At 41.4% G+C, this 19,246-nt stretch overlaps 1 pseudogene; it reads right to left on the reverse strand.

Moving 5' to 3' along the window:
- The window catches only part of LOC122939849, a 149,516-nt pseudogene that overhangs the window by 113,433 nt on the left and 16,837 nt on the right, over positions 1–19,246 (reverse strand).

Consider the following 19,246-nt stretch of genomic DNA (forward strand, 5'->3'; position numbering starts at 1 on the left):
ATAGAACATATAACAGGATGTTTCTATAGACTATGACAGGGTGATGAGGCAGGATGCTCTAAAAACTGTTGACCCAGATGTTCTCTGCAGTTGTGCTTTATTACCCAAGTCAAGAGTCTTTACAAAAATCACTTTGTTATCCCTTAAAATTATATGAATTTCAAAAACATTTCCAACATGGCGTAGTGGATGAATCCGGTTATGTCGGAGCTGCTTCAACTGAAGAGATTGGTCACCACCTCTAAAGGCACAATGGATGGATCTGTGGAGTTCTGGTGCCAGAGCTACTGTAGACCAGCTGATTGGTTGGGGGGAGGGGGAGGGGGGGGGGGGGGGTCTGACACCTGGAACCCACACCAAATCTGATACTTATGGCCTATCCCAGGGTTCAGCAACCTTCGGCACTCCAGCTGTTGTAAAACTACAATTCCCAGCATGCTCCATTCAGTTCTTAGAAGAGAAAAACAAGGATGCATGCTGGGAGTTGTAGTTTCACAACAGCTGGAGTGCCAGAGGTTGCCTACCCTCTGGCCTATCCTGACAACAGGCCGCCGAGATCACATTACTGGAAAACCCCTTTAATAACATAGGCATTATTGTCATTTAGCGCATGGGGTGGTTTAATGGTTCAAACATCATTTTTACTTCCTGTGCAACCCACCAAATTTTTGCTATTGTTTTTACATGTCACATAGGGGTTCTTTATTAATATGTTTTTAGAGATTTTTTTAATCTTTTTTTTTGTTTTATTTGGGGGGAAAAAGTCATTTTTTCTCAAACTCCAGCTGATTATTCTTTAAATATGCTAATTGACACCAAAATAAATGGTTAAAATTGGTTCCCTGTTTTGGTTATTTTAAAAGTTTTTTTTTGTTTCATGTGAAATGGCCGACCATGCTGACGGTTTCAGCAGGTGTGGACTGTTTTTCTATTTTATTCTAACTTATATTTTAATACTTTTAAAATATATTTTGGCAGGTTGGACATTTACAAAAAATTTTTATTTAGCAATTTTCTTTGTAACTGGGGCATCCACATGTGGCAAGTGAAGCTTGTGCGGCATAACGGCCCTAGCTGGCAAGGTAGAAACCACTATGTGCACAAAACAAGCAATTACCGACAGAATATATTAAGGGGCAGCGTCCAAAACCATCCATAAGAACAGGAAAGAATCACTACCACCCTCCCCATCCAAGCTATTGTCATTACTTCTAGAAGTACAGATGTAGCAGGGTTACCATACAAAGTCTTAACTCAAAATGGTCACAAATGCAACATATCCAATGAATATATTTTATATCATGTCATCTTCAATTATAAAACTGAACAATCCAGAGCTGGTGGGACATATAATAAAAAAAATAACCAAGGATTTCCCCACTGGTAAATTCATGCGAGATAAGTGAACCATATGACTTCTACAAATACAGGGGCGGCGGGGTCCCCACTTGTTGGATTTATCTACTGGTACATTTTGGTCAGGGTGTGCAGATTAAGAAGATATTTCTCTAGGAAGACGAGTAATGGCTTCTATGTAATTAGGCAATCCTAGCCTGGGTCACTTTTTGGCAAAACTTGCACGTTACTGATGAAATGTGCCCAGTAAGACCAGAGCTGACAGTTATTTTAATGTTACAAATACTTATAGAAGTAGAACAGACCAGGGCTGAAATAGGAAGATGGTTATCCTTTTATATCAGGCCCTGGTTTTGTGCTTCACCAGGTAAGGTTGTAAGATGCACTATTCCCATAGATTTAGGATATGTCACGCAGACAGGCTTAATCTTATCAGTGGTGTCTCCTCTCTCTATTACCACCCCTGTGCTGTCCCATGCTTAGTTAGAGGTAGGTGGAGTGTCCTTAAAAATGATTTTTGGGATTTAGGTCACAAGCTTATGGAAAGGACCTCAAACACAGTGTTTTCCAAAATACTACCTGTACCACGAGCCACACAAGAAAGGCAGCCGGAGATTAGAGAGGTTAACAACTGGCTCAAGAACTGGTGTGAAAAGGAGGGGTTTTGGTTCATGGAGAACTAGGCCGACTTCTCTGTCAGCTACAGGCTCTATCGTAGGGATGGGCTGCACCTCAATGGGGAAGGGGCAGCTGTTCTGGGGGAGAAGATGGCTAGAAGGTTGGAGGAGTGTTTAAACTAGGGACGGGGGGGGGGGGGTAATTACATTATAGGAGGGAAAGATAGTACAGGTAGAGACCTGGGGCAAGGTAATAGAACTGGGGGAAGAATGGAAGGAGGGAGTAGAACAGTTCGTAAGGAAAGGTGTAGGGTAAAAATATACATAAACCTCTTAATTGTATTTATACTAATGCCAGAAGCCTGGCTAATAAAACTGGCAAACTGGAATTAGTGATGTGTGAGGAGGACTATGATATAGTGGGAATAACTGAGACATGGCTGGATGATAGCTATGACTGGGCGGTTAACGTACAGGGCTACAGTCTGTAGAAAGGATGGCAAAAACCGGAGAGGGGTCTGCCTGTATGTAATGTCTTGTCTAAAGCCCACAGTCCGAGGAGATATAAGCGAGGGTTATGAACGTGTGGAGTCACTGTGGGTAGAAATACATGGAGAAAAAAACCCCAATAATAAAATACTAATAGTAATTTATTATAAGCCACCTAATATACCAGAGTCCACCGAAAATCCACTACTAAATGAAATAGATGAGGCGGCAAATCATAATGAGGTTGTTATTATGGGGGACTTCAACTACCCAGATATAGACTGGGAAACTGAAAGCTGTACATCTCATAAAGGAAACAGGTTCTAGACAATAACCAAAGACAATTACCTTACCCAACTGGTTCACGTCCCGACTAAAAGGACGACCACCTGAAGGACACCTGGGAAATAGTGACCATAAAGTAATAACCTTGCAATTTTCATTCAAAAAAGTGTTTCTTTAGGGAGGAACAAAAAAAATCAAACTTCAAAAAAGCTAAATTTAGCAAACTAAGAGAGACGCCATAGGCCTAACTAACTAGAACAAAGTCCTCAAAAATAAAAAAAACAGCCACAAAATGGGATATTTTTAAAACCATCCTAAAATCTAATTGTGAGAGGTACACACCTTATGGGAATAAAAGGTTAAGGAACAATAAAAAAACAATGTGTATAAATATAAATGTAAAGAAAGCAATAAATGACAAAAAGAAAGCATTTAAATAACTAAAACAGGAGGGTAGCGAGGAAGCATTAAAAAACTACAAGGAAAAATATTGAATATGTAAAAGACAAATAAAAGCAGCAAAACTCGAGACAGAGAGATTCATTGCCAAAGAGAATAAAACTAACCCAAAAATGGTCTCAATTATATAAATGGTAAAAAGTATAACTCTGAAGGTTTCAGCCCTCTACAGAGTAATAAGGGGGGAGTTGCAGAGAACGATGAGGAAAAAGCAAATATTTTCTACTCCACTGTATTCACTGAAGAAAATAAACTGTCAGCTAAAATGCAAAAAAGTTAATTCCCCATTAAAAGTGCCCTGTCTGACCCACGAAGAAGTACAGCGGAGTCTTAAAAAAATAAATAAAAAAAATAGACAAATTGCTGGGACCAGATGGAAAACACTAACATATCCTAAGAGAATTAAGTAATATAGCCAGACCATTATTTCTGATATTTAAAGGGGTTGTCCAAGCTATATTTAATGATGACCTATCCTCAGGATAGGTCATCAATATCAGATCGGCGGGGGTCCGACACCCGACACCCCCTCCAATCAGCTGTTTTAAGAGAAGGCGTGCGCGGTGTCAGCGCTGCCTCCTCTTCACTGTTTGCCTTCTAGCCGTTGCATCTGCAGTGGTGAGCAGGTGAAATTACACCCAAGCCATCCCATTCATTTCAATAGGAAGGCTTGGGTGTAATTACACATGCTCACCACTGCAGATGCGACGGCTAGAAGATAAACAGTGAAGAGGAGGCAGCGCTGATACCGCGCACACCTTCTCTTCAAACAGCTGATCGGAGGGGGTGCCGGATGGCGGATCACCACCGATCTGATATTGATGACCTATCCTGAGGATAGGTCATCAATAAATATAACTTGGACAACCCCTTTAAGGACTCTATATTGACAGGGAGTGTTCCACAGGATGGACACAAAGCAAATGTGGTGCTAAAATTCAAAAATGGTCCAAAAACAGAGCCTAGAAACGAATGTCGTGGGTAAACTGTTTGAAGGTTTTCTAAGAGATGCTATCTTGGAGTACCTCAATGAAAATAAGCAAATAATGCCATATCAGCATGGCTTCATGAGGGATTGGTCATATCAAACTAATTTAATCAGTTTCTATAAGGAGGCAAGTATTAGACTTGATATTGTATAAGGCTTGCACAGTAAAATAAAATTTTTTGCAGATGACACTAAACTGTGTAAAGTAATTAACATGGAAGAGGAAAGTATACTACTACAGAGGGACCTGGGTAGATTGGAGACTTAGGCAGAGAAGTAGCAGATGAGGTTTAACCCCTTAAGGACTTAGGGGCGTACCGGTACGTCCTAAGTTTAAATCGCCTTTGTGGCGCCGCGGGGGTTAATCCGTACAGGACCCCCCCCCCCCGTATCGGCGATCGCCGCAAACCGCAGGTCAATTCAGACCTGCTGTTTGCGGCTTTTACCTGCAGTTGCGGCGGGTGAAGGCGGTGCCATTGGGTCCCCATGAGGCTGTGGGGGGGGGACCCGATGGCATTAGAGGCAGCGCCAGGTCTAATGAAGGCGCTGCCTTCCGGTGACGAGCCTGTGAGATCCAGCCCCCTGGATCTCACAGGCAGGAAGCTGTATGAGTAATACTCACAGTATTACTCATACAGCCAATGCATTCCAATACAGAAGTATTGGAATGCATTGTAAAGGAATATACCCTCCAAAGTGGGACAAAAAAAAAGTGAAAAAAATAAAGTTTTCCCCCCAAAAATTAAAAGTTTCAAGTAAAAATAAACAAAAACGTTAAAAATAGGGAGGGAAGGAAGGTATACATATTAGGTATCGCTGTGTCCGTATCGACCGGCTCTATAAACATATCACATGACCTAACCCCTTAGAGGAACACCTTAAAAAATAAAAACTGTGCTAAATAAACCATTTTTTGTCACCTTACATCACAAAAAGTACAACAGCAAGCGTTTGTCCACAAAAATAGTACCAATCTAACCGTCACCTTATCCCGCAAAAATTTTTGCCCCTACCTGAGACAATCGCCCAAAAAAAAACAAAAAAACTATGGCTCAGAATATGGAGACACTAAAACATAATTATTTTTTATTTCAAAAATTATATTATTGTGTAAAACGTAAATAAATAAAAAAAAAGTATACATATTAGGTATCGCCGCGTCCGTATTAACCGGCTCTATAAAAATATCACATGACCTGACCCCTCAGATGAACACCGTAAAAAATTGAAAATAATAACTGTGCTTAATAAACCATTTTTTGTCACCTTACATCAGAAAAAGTGTAATAGCAAGTGATCAAAAAGTCACAGGCACCCCAAACTAGTGCCAATAAAACAGTCATCTCATCCTGCAAAAATCATACCATACCCAAGGTAATAGCCCAAAGACTATGATTTTTTTTGCTTCAAAAATGAAATCATTGCATAAAACTTACATAAATAAAAAATAAAGTATACATATTAGGTATCGCCGCGTCCGTATTGACTGGCTCTATAAAAATATCACATGACCTAACCCCTCAGATGAATGTTGTAAATAACAAAAAATAAAAACGGTGCCAAACAGCTATTTCTTGTTTTCTTGCCTCATAAAAAGTGTAATATAGAGCAACCAAAAATCATATGTACCCTAAACTAGTACCAACAATACTGCCACCCTATCCCGTAGTTTCTAAAATGGGGCCACTGTTTTGGAGTTTCTACTCTAGGGTTGAATCAGGGGGGCTTCAATTGGGACATGGTATAAAAAAAACAGTCCAGCAAAACCTGCCTTCCAAAAACCGTATGGCATTCCTTTCCTTCTGCACCCTGCCGTGTGCCCGTACAGCGGTTTACGACCACATATGGGGCGTTTCTGTAAACTACAGAATCAGGGCCATAAATATTGAGTTTGGTTTGGCTATTAACCCTTGCTTTGTAACCGGAAGAAAATTATTAAAATGGAAAATCGGCCAATAAAGTGAAATTTTGAAATTGTATCTCTATTTTCCATTAATTCTTGTGGAACACCTAAAGGGTTAACAAAGTTTGTAAAATCAGCTTTGAATACCTTGAGGGGTGTAGTTTCTAGAATGGGGTCATTTTTGGGTGGTTTCTATTATGTAAGCCTCACAAAGTGACTTCAGACCTGAACTGGTCCCTAAAAATTGGGTTTTTGAAAATTTCAGAAAAATTTCAAGATTTGCTTCTAAACTTCTAAGCCTTTTAACATCCCCCCCCCAAAAAATATCATTCCCAAAATGATCCAAACATGAAGTAGACATATGGGGAATGTAAAGTAATACCTATTTTTGGAGGTATTACTATGTATTATAAAAGTAGAGAAATTTAAACTTGGAAATTTGCAATTTATTACAAATTTTTGGTAAATTTGGTATTTTTTTTTACTTCATTTTACCAGTGTCATGAAGTACAATATGTGACGAAAAAACTATTTCAGAATGGCCTAGTTAAGTCAAAGCGTTTTAAAGTTATCAGCACTTAAAGTGACACTGGTCAGATTTGCAAAAAATGGCCAAGTCCTTAAGGTGAAATAGGGCTGAGTCCTTAACCCCTTAGGGACACAGCCTTTTTACACCTTAGGACCAGGCCATTTTTTGAAAATCTGACCAGTGTCACTTTAAGTGATGATAACTTTAAAACGCTTTGACTTATCCAGGCCATTCTGAGATTGTTTTTTCGTCACATATTGTACTTCATGACACTGGTAAAATAAAGTTAAAAAAAATATTTTTTTTTGCATAAAAAAATGTCAAATTTACCAAAAATTGGGAAAAATTAGCAAATTTCAAAGTTTCAGTTTCTCTACTTCTGTAATACATAGTAATACCCCCAAAAATTGTGATGACTTTACATTCCCCATATGTCTACTTCATGTTTGAATTATTTTGGGAATGATATTTTATTTTTTGGGGATGTTACAAGGCTTAGAAGTTTAGAAGCAAATCTTGAAATTTTTCAGAAATTTACAAAAACCCAATTTTTAGGGACCACTACAGCTCTGAAGTCACTTTGCGAGGCTTACATAATAGAAACCACCCAAAAATGACCCCATTCTATAAACTACACCCCTCAAGGTATTCAAAACTGATTTTACAAACTTTGTTAACCCTTTAGGTGTTGCACAAGAGTCATTGGCAAATGGGGATGAAATTTGAGAATTTCATTTTATTGCCTAATTTTCCATTTTAACCAATTTTTTCCACTAACAAAGCAAGGGTTAACAGCCAAACAAGACTGTATCTTTATTGCCCTGACTCTGCCGTTTACAGAAACACCCCATATGTGGCCGTAAACTACTGTACGGCCACACAGCGGGGCGTAGAGTGAAAGGTGCGCCGTTTGGTTTTTGGAAGGCAGGTTTTGCTGGACTGGTTTTTTGACACCATGTCCCATTTGAAGCCCGCTGATGCACCCCTAGAGTAGAAACTCCATAAAAGTGACCCCATCTAAGAAACTACACCCCTCAAGGTATTCAAAACTGATTTTACAAACTTTGTTAACCCTTTAGGTGTTGCACAAGAGTTATTGGCAAATGGGGATGAAATTTGAGAATTTCATTTTTTTGCCTAATTTTCAATTTTAACCCATTTTTTCCACTAACAAAGCAAGGGTTAACAGCCAAACAAGACTGTATCTTTATTGCCCTGACTCTGCCGTTTACAGAAACACGCCATATGTGGCCGTAAACTACTGTACGGCCACACAGCGGGGCGTAGAGTGAAAGGTGCGCCGTTTGGTTTTTGGAAGGCATGTTTTGCTGGACAGTTTTTTTGACACCATGTCCCATTTGAAGCCCCCTGATGCACCCCTAGAGTAGAAACTCCATAAAAGTGACCCCATCTAAGAAACTACACCCCTCAAGGTATACAAAACTGATTTTACAAACTTTGTTAACCCTTTAGGTGTTGCACAAGATTTAATGGAAAATAGAGATACAATTTCAAAATTTCACTTTTTTGGCAGATTTTCCATTTTAATATTTTTTTTCCAGTTACAAAGCAAGGGTTAACAGCCAAACAAAACTCGTTATTTATGGCCCTGATTCTGTAGTTTACAGAAACACCCCATATGTGGTCGTAAACCGCTGTACGGGCACACGGCAGGGCACAGAAGGAAAGGAATGCCATACGGTTTTTGGAAGGCAGATTTTGCTGGACTGGTTTTTTTGACACCATGTCCCATTTGAAGCCCCCCTGATGCACCCCTAGAGTAGAAACTCCAAAAAAGTGACCCCATTTTAGAAACTACGGGATAGGGTGGCAGTTTTGTTGGTATAAGTTTAGGGTACATATGATTTTTGGTTGCTCTATATTACACTTTTTGTGCGGCAAGGTAACAAGAAATAGCTTTTTTGGCACCGTTTTTTTTTTTTTGTTATTTACACCATTCATCTGACAGGTTAGATCATGACGTAATTTTAAAGAGCAGGTTGTCACGGACGCGGTGATACCCAATATGTATACAATTTTTTTTATTTATGTACGTTTTACACAATAATTTCATTTTTAAAACAAAAAAAATGTTTTAGTGTCTCCATAGTCTAAGAGCCATAGTTTTTTAAATTTTTGGGCGATTATCTTAAGTAGGGTCTCATTTTTTGTGGGATGAGATGACGGTTTGATTGGCACTATTTTGGGGTGCACATGACTTTTTGATTGCTTGCTATTACACTTTTTGTGACGGAAGATGACAAAAAATGGCTTTTTTTACACCGTTTTTATTTTAATTTTTTTACGGTGGTCATCTGAGGGGTTAGTTCATGTAATATTTTTATAGAGCCGGTCAATACGGACGCGGCGATACCTAATATGTATACTTTTTTTTTTTATGTAAGTTTTACACAATGATTTCATTTTTGAAACAAAAGAAATCATGTTTTAGTGTTTCCATAGTCTAAGAGCCATAACTTTTTCAGTTTTTGGGCGATTATCTTGGGTAGGGTATGATTTTTGCGGGATGAGATAACGGTTTGATTGTTACAATTTTGGCGTAGATGCGACTTTTTTGATCACTTTTATTACCTTTTTTGGGAAGTAAGGTGGGCAAAATTCCAATTTCATCATAGTTTTTAATTTTTTATTTTTATGGCGTTCACCGTTCGGGTAAAGTAACATGACCGTTTTATAGATCAGGTCGTTACGGACGCGGCGATACCAAACATGTGTAGGGAATTTTATTTTTTTCATTTTTAATCAGTGATAAATGTGTTTTTTGATTTTTACTTTATTTTTCACTTTTTTCACTTTTTTTTTGACCCAGACCCACTTGGTTCTTGAAGATCCAGTGGGTCTGATGTCTGCATAATACAGTACAGTACAATATATATTGCACTGTACTATATTTTACTTACACTGAACAGATCTATGCTTTCAGCACAGATCTGTTCAGCACCATGGACAGCAGGACGCCTGAGCAGGCGTCCTGTTGCCATGGGAACCTTCCCCGTCTGCTCAGTAGTGGCCAGAACTGCGCAGACGGGGAAGGGTAAGGACGGGGCTCTGGGGGGGCTCTCTGGGGGCTCTCTCCCTCTCCATTCGGGGGACTGCAAAGGCACAGCAGCCCCCCGATCGGAGAGGGAGGGAGCTCCCTCTTACTGTTAACCTTTTCCATACAGCGGTCCGTACGGACCGCTGTATGGAAAGGGTTAAACGGCTGACATCGCATCACCGATGTCAGCCGTTTATACCAGGGTGCCAGCAATGTGCTGGCACCCTGGTATAACCCACTAGACGCCAACGATTACGCAATGGGAGGCGGGCGGGGGATCGCGATCCCGCCTACCGCACCGCCCGCCTCCCGCACCGCCCGCAACCCTCCCCCTGCACCTCCCACCGTGCTCGAATAACTCAGGGGTGCAGGGGGGAGGGATACATTTATATTTTACCAATGCAAAAGTTTCTGATCCCCGCGGTCAGGGACCGCGGGGATCAGAAACTGCAGAAATCGCAGCAAACCGCAGGTCTGAATTGACCTGCGGTTTGCCGCGATCGCCGACATGGGGGGGTCACGGGACCCCCCCGCGCATTTAGCCTAGGTGCCTGCTCAATGATTTGAGCAGGCACCGGGTTCCGATCACTGCCAGCCGCACGGCAGTGATCGAAAATGCACAGGGCGTACATGTACGCCCTGTGTCCTTAAGTACCAGGGCACAAGGGCCTACCTGTACGCCCTGTGTCCTTAAGGGGTTAAGGGGTTAAGACTAACAAATGTAAGGTTATGCACATAGGAAGGAATAATGCAAGTCACCAGTAGATACTAAGGCCTCATGCACACAACAGTATTTTTTCACGGTCCGCAAAAACGGGGTCCGTAGGTCCGTGATCCGTGACCGTTTTTTCGTCCGTGGGTCTTCCTTAATTTTTGGAGGATCCACGGACATGAAAAAAAAGAGTCGTTTTGGTGTCCGCCTGGCCGTGCAGAGCCAAACGGATCAGTCCTGAATTACAATGCAAGTTAATAGGGACGGATCCGTTTGACGTTGACACAATATGGTGCCATTTCAAACGGATCCGTCCCCATTGACTTTCAATGTAAAGCCTGGAGTCCCTTTTATACCATCAGATTGGAGTTTTCTCTGGTAAGTGACAGTTCATTTAGCAATGCGCCGCACAGACCTGTCACTTACCAGTAGGTGGAGCTCCCAGCCGGACACGAACATTGCAGCAGCCAGCAGGTAACTATGAATCTTCTACTATTGTACTATTGCTAAGTAACCATGGCAACCAGGACTGCAGTAGCGTCCTGGTTGCCATGGTTACCGATCGGAGCCCCAGCGATTAAACTGGTACTCCGATCGGAACTCCGCTGCCACCAATGATCGGGGGGGGGGGGGATGGGAGGCCGCACACTGGCCACCAATGTTGTTAATGCTATAGAGGGAGGGGGGGCCGATGGGGGGCGCACACTGGTCACCAACGATTTATTACAATAGAGGGAGGAAGGGGGGCCGCACACTGGCCACCAACCTATTATTACAATAGAGGGAGGGAGGGGGGGCCGCACTGGCCACCAATGATATTCAAACTGGGGAGGGGGGTCTGCCCCCTGCTGCCTGGCAGCCCTGATCTCTTACAGGGGGATATGATAGTACAATTAACCCCTTCAGGTGGCGCACCTGAAGGGGTTAATTGTGCTGATCACGGCCCCCTGTAAGAGATCGGGTGCAGCCAGGCAGCAGGGGGCAGTCTTGTACAGTTTGTAGTGTATGACAGGATACATGGATCACGGTCTCGGCTGCAAAACGGTGCATTTTCCGATTTTTCCATGGACCCATTGAAAGTCAATGGGTCCGCGAAAAAAAACGGAAAACGGCACAACGGCCACGGATGCACACAACGGTCGTGTGCATGAGACCTTAATCGTAAAAACACTGGGTAACACTGACATGGAAAAGGACCTAGGAATTTTAGTGAACAGCAAACTAAGGCTACTTTCACACTCGCGTTCTATGCGGATCCGTCTTGTATCTGCACAGATGAATCCGCACGAATAATGCAAACGTTTGTATCCTAAGTTAAGACGGATCCTTCTTGACTTACATTGAAAGTCAATGGGGGATGGATCCGTTTTCAATTGCACCATATTGTGTCAGTAAAAATCGTATCAGTCCTTTGGCTTACATTGTAAGTTTAGACGGATCCGTTAGGCCTCGCATAGTCAGACGGTCACAAAAATGCTGCAAGCTGCGTTTTAGTGATAGTCTAAAAAACACAACGGAGGCAAAGGCAGCCAAATTGATGCATTCTGAATATATACATATAATAAATCACCATGGTAAAAGATCATGTGACGTACCATGTGATGAACGGAGTGACGTCATCAAAGGTCCTTTACCTGTATTTAATGCTCAGCATAGGTCCTATTCAACAAAAGCAAACAGTAGGAGATGCCGGGCTTCGTGATCAAGTGGACTAAGGCGAGTTAAATTATATATTTTTTTTTTAACCCCTCCAGCGCTGTTTTACTATGCATTCTGTATTCAGAATGCTATTATTTTCCCTTATAACCATGTTATAAGGGAAAATAATAATGATCGGGTCTCCATCCCGATCATCTCCTAGCAACCGTGCGTGAAAATCGCACCGCATGCGCACTTGCTTGCGGATGCTATGCGATTTTCACGCACCCCATTCACTTCCATGGGGCCTGCATCGCGTGAAAAAAAATCACACAATATAGAGCATGCTGCGATTTTCACTCAACGCACAAGTGATGCGTGAAAATCACCGCTCATGTGCACAGCCCCATAGAAATGAATGGGTCCGGATTCAGTGCGGGTGCAATGCTTTTAACTCGCGCATCGCATCCGCACGGAATACTCGCCCGTGTGAAAGGGGCCATAGGGTTTTTATTGCCTTCCTCTGGATCAACTTGCAGGATAACAGGCCGAACTGGATGGACAAATGTCTTTTTTCAGCCTTATAAACTATGTTACATCCTGTCTGTCATTCCACTTGACTGATAACTGGACATTTCCAAGTGTGATTGTCGCCTCTTTTTCCACATGTCTGGACACCAGCTCTTGTGGGAATCCAGCTCTATTCTTTGGACTTTTACATACAGGGCCCTGAATTTGCAGATTTACAGGAATGGAGGGTCCCCATACCGATCACAGGCAGCATGGGAAACTAAGGTTCTTTTTCTTAAATTATCTCTCGCCAAACATTGTGTTTAGAGGAGATATATAAAAATAAATAAATTTAGTTTCACTTTTTACTGGATCTGTCCTTTGATTACCAATATTAATTCAATATAGGAGACCAAGTTTGTTTGGGGAGCTCTCACAGCAGTCCCAATCATCGCTCCAAGCCCTCGGCTAACTCTGGTAACTGAAAGCAAGGCACTGTTTTATCTCCCTGTAAAAAGGAGTATCTAATAGAATAAAGCCAGGTTAATGACCACCATAAAAAACACATAAGGGAGGTCACTAACGGGCTAAACATGAAGATGGCTTCTCTTATATGTGTATTTTTTTATGTTTAACAAGAGTTGATTTACAGTTAAAACATTTCCCACAATATGAACATGAAAATGGCTTCTCTCCTGTGTGATGTCTCTGATGTATAACAAGTTCTGATTTCGTCTTAAAACATTTCCCACATTCTGAACATGAATATGGCTTCTCCCCTGTGTGATTTCTCTGATGTATAACAAGATATGATTTCTGCTTAAAACATTTCCCACATTCTGAACATGAAAATGGCTTCTCTCCTGTGTGATGTCTCTGATGTATAACAAGTTCTGATTTAGTCTTAAAACATTTCCCACATTCTGAACATGAAAATGGCTTCTCCCCTGTGTGATTTCTCTGATGTATAACAAGATGTGATTTATGCTTAAAACATTTCCCACATTCTGAACATGAAAATGGCTTCTCTCCTGTGTGATTTCTCTGATGTTCAACAAGACATGATTTCTGCTTAAAACATTTCCCACATTCTGAACATGAAAATGGCTTCTCCCCTGTGTGATTTCTCTGATGTATAACAAGATGTGATTTATGCTTAAAACATTTCCCACATTCTGAACATGAAAATGGCTTCTCTCCTGTGTGATTTCTCTGATGTATAAATAGAGATGATGTATTAGTAAAACATTTCTCACATTCTGAACATGAAAATGGCTTATCCCCCGTGTGAATTCTCTGATGTATAACCAGTTCTGATTTATGGTTAAAACATTTCCCACATTCTGAACATGAAAATGGCTTCTCTCCTGTGTGATTTCTCTGATGTATAACAAGATGTGATTTCTGCGTAAAACATTTCCCACATTCTGAACATGAAAATGACTTTTCCCCTGTGTGAATTATCTGATGTCTAAATAGAGATGATGAAGTAGTAAAACATTTCTCACATTCTGAACATGAAAATAGCTTCTCTCCTGTGTGATTTCTCTGATGTATAACAAGACCTGATTTAGTCTTAAAACATTTCCCACATTCTGAACATGAAATTGGCTTCTCCCCTGTGTGATTTCTCTGATGTATAAAAAGACCTGATTTATTTTGAAAACATTTCCCACATTCTGAACATGAAAATGGCTTCTCCCCTGTGTGAGTTCTCTGATGTACAACAAGACCTGATTTTTTGTGAAAACATTTCCCACATTCTGAACATGAAAATGGCTTCTCCCCTGTGTGAACTCTCTGATGTATAACCAGATATGATTTAAGGTTAAAACATTTCCCACATTCTGAACATGAAAATGGCTTCTCCCCTGTGTGAATTGTCTGATGTTTCAATAGAGATGATGAATTAGTAAAACATTTCTCACATTCTGAACATGAAAATGGCTTCTCCCCTGTGTGATTTCTCTGATGTATAACAAGTTCTGATTTCGTCTTAAAACATTTCCCACATTCTGAACATGAAAATGGCTTCTCCCCTGTGTGATTTCTCTGATGTATAATAAGACCTGATTTATTGTGAAAACATTTTCCACATTCTGAACATGAAACTGGCTTCCCTCTTACGTGAGCTGTTTCATGTTTAGCACCTCTTCTGTTTACTTTATTCGGTGTTACATTCTGTGATGAATCAGAAGATCCGACCTGTTTAAAAGAATCAAATGATGCATTGTTGCTGTGATTGGATGAGGGTTTATCTCGCATATTGGCATGGTCTTCAAATGTATCTCGTGTGATACCACAATCATCTACTTCAAAATCTGAAGATACCAAATGTTTCTCTAAGTTCCTGGTACAGTCATCTGCCAAGAATCAAAACACATTTTATTATTGATGAATAACATTAAAATTGTATTGAAGTTTTATAACTTTTCCAATTACAAACAGGATTCCAAAAAAGTTGGGACACTATACAAATCGTGAATAAAAACGGAATGCAATGATGTGGAGGTGCCAACTTCTAATATTTTATTCAGAATAGAACATAAATCACGGAACAAAAGCTTAAACTGAGAAAATGTACCATTTTAAGGGAAAAATATGTTGAATCAGAATTTCATGGTGTCAACAAATCCCAAAAAAGTTGGGACAAGGCCATTTTCACCACTGTGTGGCATCTCCCCTTCTTCTTACAACACTCAACAGACGTCTGGGGACCGAGGAGACCAGTTTCTCAAGTTTAGAAATCGGAATGCTCTCCCATTCTTGTCTAATACAGGCCTCTAACTGGGCCTTCTTTGTTGCACCTTCCTCTTTATGATGCGCCAAATGTTCTCTATAGGTGAAAGATCTGGACTGCAGACTAGCCATTTCAGTACCCGGATCCTTCTCCTACGCAGCCATGATGTTGTGATTAATGCAGAATGTGGTCTGGCATTATCTTGTTGAAAAATGCAGGGTCTTTCCTGAAAGAGATGACGTCTGGATGGGAGCATATGTTGTTCTAGAACCTGAATATATTTTTCTGCATTGATGGTGCCTTTCCAGACATGCAAGCTGCCCATGCCACACGCACTCATGCAACCCCATACCATCAGAGATGCAGGCTTCTGAACTGAGCGTTGATAACAACTTGGGTTGTCCTCTTTGGTCCGGATGACATGGCGTCCCAGATTTCCAAAAAGAACTTTGAATCGTGACTCGTCTGACCACAGAACAGTCTTCCATTTCGCCACACTCCATTTTAAATGATCCCTGGCCCAGTGAAAACGCCTGAGCTTGTGGATCTTGCTTAGAAATTGCTTCTTCTTTGCACTGTAGAGTTTCAGCTGGCAACGGCGGATGGCACGGTGGATTGTGTTCACTGACAATGGTTTCTGGAAGTATTCCTGAGCCCATTCTGTGATTTCCTTTACAGTAGCATTCCTGTTTGTGGTGCAGTGTCGTTTAAGGGCCCGGAGATCACAGGCATCCAGTATGGTTTTACGGCCTTGACGCTTACGCACAGAGATTGTTCCAGATTCTCTGAATCTTCGGATGATGTTATGCACAGTTGATGATGATAGATGCAAAGTCTTTGCAATGTTTCGCTGGGTAACACCTTTCTGATATTGCTCCACTATCTTTCTGCGCAACATTGTGGGAATTGGTGATCCTCTACCCATCTTGGCTTCTGAGAGACACTGCCACTCTGAGAAGCTCTTTTTATACCCAATCATGTTGCGAATTGACCTAATTAGTGTCAATTGGTCTTCCAGCTCTTGGTTATGCTCAAATTTACTTTTTCCAGCCTCTTATTGCTACTTGTCCCAACTTTTTGGGGATTTGTTGACACCGTGAAAATTTGAATCAACGTATTTTTCCTTTAAAATGATACATTTACTCGGATTAAACGTTTGATCTGTCATCTACGTTCTATTACAAATAAAATATTGACATTTGCCATCTCCACATCATTGCATTCAACTTTTTTGGAATCTGGTTTGTAAAAAAAATCCACAGAAATAACTAGGCATGGCACTATTTGAAAATTCAAGTATTAAAACTAAAACAGTGGTGGCCAAACAGACCACAATCTAATAGACAGAGGAGCATAACTAGAAAATGCTGGCTCCCACCTTGAGCAACTTCCCTGCAACCCCCACCCAATCAGTGATTTAAAAGATATATAAATAAAACATTTCCTAGCTCTGGACAAGAGGCCACGAATCCCCTCTTTGTGCCCCTCACAATAGTAATCTCCCCTCAGTGTCCCTTTCACAGTGGAATTCCCCTTTAGTGTCCTCTTCACAGTACTAATGCTCCCTAAGTGCCCCCACTCAGTAGAATGTCCTCTTGAGGTCTCCAAACAGTAGTTATGCCCCTAAGTCCCACACACTAGTTATGCCCCCTAAGTGCCCCACACAGTAGTTATGCCCCCTGCAGTAGTGCTGTCCCTTAGTGTCCCCTTTACATCAGTGAAGCTCCTGTACTATGTATGAATAAAGTTAAAAAAGTAAAAACCGAGCACATCACACTCTTCCCAGCAGCAGGCAAATATCTGATGTTCAGTGGTGAGACTTTTTTGTATGACCTCTTAAACTACATTGACACGTGAAAAAGAAGCCATAAAAAACGGACATGCTCAGTTTTTCATGGCCATTTTTCAACCATTTTTTGCATCCCTTTCTTGGTCGCCTGGACGTTTTGCATTTATTTTTAATGGCCATTATTTGAGGATGATTTAGATTATGTTTATTTAATCACCAATCCCTGCAGTACACATATTGTCCCCCGTAGTGGCCCCAGTTAGTAAAAATGTTCCCCAGGGTGGCTAGAGTTAATAATGTGCAGGGTTTTGTTTTCATGGGGAATTTTTTTTTATTGCTCCTCTAATCCACTTGCACACATAGAGAAAAGTCGCTCTTGATTTGGTGCTAAAGGACCTACATTCTAAGTGGGATGATGTCACCATGCGCTCCTGAACCATCACCAAGAGAGACTGCCTTGTGTGTGCGCAAGCAGATAAGGCAATTTATTTTAACCCCTTAAAAGGCCATTTTCCACTAGTGTACCCATTTTAAACGGCCATTACATGGATGCTCTCCTGTCTAAATGGCCATTCAAAATATTCCCATTTCTGAGGCGGGAGGCGTGCCGGCATGACGTGGTGTGCGTGACACGTCAGCCCGTAGCTCCACCTCCCTTCCCTGCCTGCGATATGTGAGTCGCCTGATGCTTGGTGTGGACGTTCCAAGTGCCTTGATCCCCGGCGTCCATGGCTATTAGACGGGTAATCCCACTGTGTTGCTGAGTCGCGTTCCTGCAGGAGTATGTGTGGAGGTCTCCTTTGATCTCCGATTGCAGTGGGGAAGAAGTATGGAATGAGGAGGGGAGTGAAGGCCATCTGGAGGATTGCGGGAGAGTCATTTTTGGGCTGGAGCTGTTGAAACTTTGATAATTAACCGGACGCCTGGTGGGTGAATAAAAATCCTTTCATCTCTCCTTATGTATGGGGCTGATATTTGGTGTGGAAGTGGTATTGGAGGCATACACATTAATTGTCTACATCCCTTTGAGGATTAATGGAGGGGTTAGAATTAGGGGTACTGGAGAGTGGGCTCTGTTTGATAAAGCTGGATGGATAAAATTCTGAAAGCAGCTGTAATATCCCATGAAGCCAGTTTCCCCGGCATGTTTATAAGTGTTGCCTCACATTGTAGCATTACTATTAACTATCCTATTTACTAACTGATGGGATATATTCAAGGGTTCACCTGGTGAGAAACCATATTCTTGTGACTCAAATTGTGTAACATTATGTGCTATAGTGGCTTGGAGAAGTAGTGCACACAATATGGTATTTTGGTCAAGTGAAGTGAACCCTTTTGAATGGTGAAACTTTGCTTTACTTTATTTGTGCAGGTGGGCAAACTAACCCTGGATCTTTACAACCTCCATAAAGCTCACATTTGATAACATGCATTTGAAGATTTACTAACTCTCTAATATATTAATGACTGGTTAACCTCAGCTGTGGTTTATGAATGAATTACTAACGAACTGTGTGTCTTAAATATGGAGGACTGAGGACTAGCATCAATATCTTTATTAATCGAGATATACTAATGATCGCTTACTATCTGGTTATGCTGATTGTTAATGATCTATATGTTTAACCCCAGTTGTGATCCATCATTGAATTGCTAACAAACAGTGTGCTTTAACGGACACCATCTGTTGTGCGTGGGGTAATATGGAATGTTCACGGGTGAGTGCTGACTGCTCTTGGAGTGAGGTAAGGTCAGGATGTAATGATCCTCGTGTTTCGCCAAGTGGGAGACAAGAAGACAAGGTGTGGCTTGGGTCGTGGAGGTCGTGGTGAATTCCCCGGGCCTCAGGAATCCGTAGAAGGCCAAGTACATTGCTGTTTTGATGATGGAGTTGGTATCTGCTTCAAAAGGCCTGGTGTCTAGTAAGTCGGATAATGCCTTGAAGACGTGGTTGTTAATGGGTAGCCTCTGGGCTGGCCGTGCGGGTTCCGTCTTCTGAATACCTCTGAGTATGGTCTTGATCTGGTGCGAGGCCATGAAACTGATGTTGTTGGGGTGTATGATTAGCATATGATGTTGAATGCCGGTGAGATATGGTTTGATGGTGTTGTATGACATTTTGAGTTTAAGGTGGCAAAAAGAAGCAAACCCCAGAAGAGAAGTCATGACA

Source organism: Bufo gargarizans, chromosome 6 (assembly GCF_014858855.1).
Source record: "Bufo gargarizans isolate SCDJY-AF-19 chromosome 6, ASM1485885v1, whole genome shotgun sequence".
Lineage (NCBI taxonomy): Eukaryota > Metazoa > Chordata > Amphibia > Anura > Bufonidae > Bufo > Bufo gargarizans.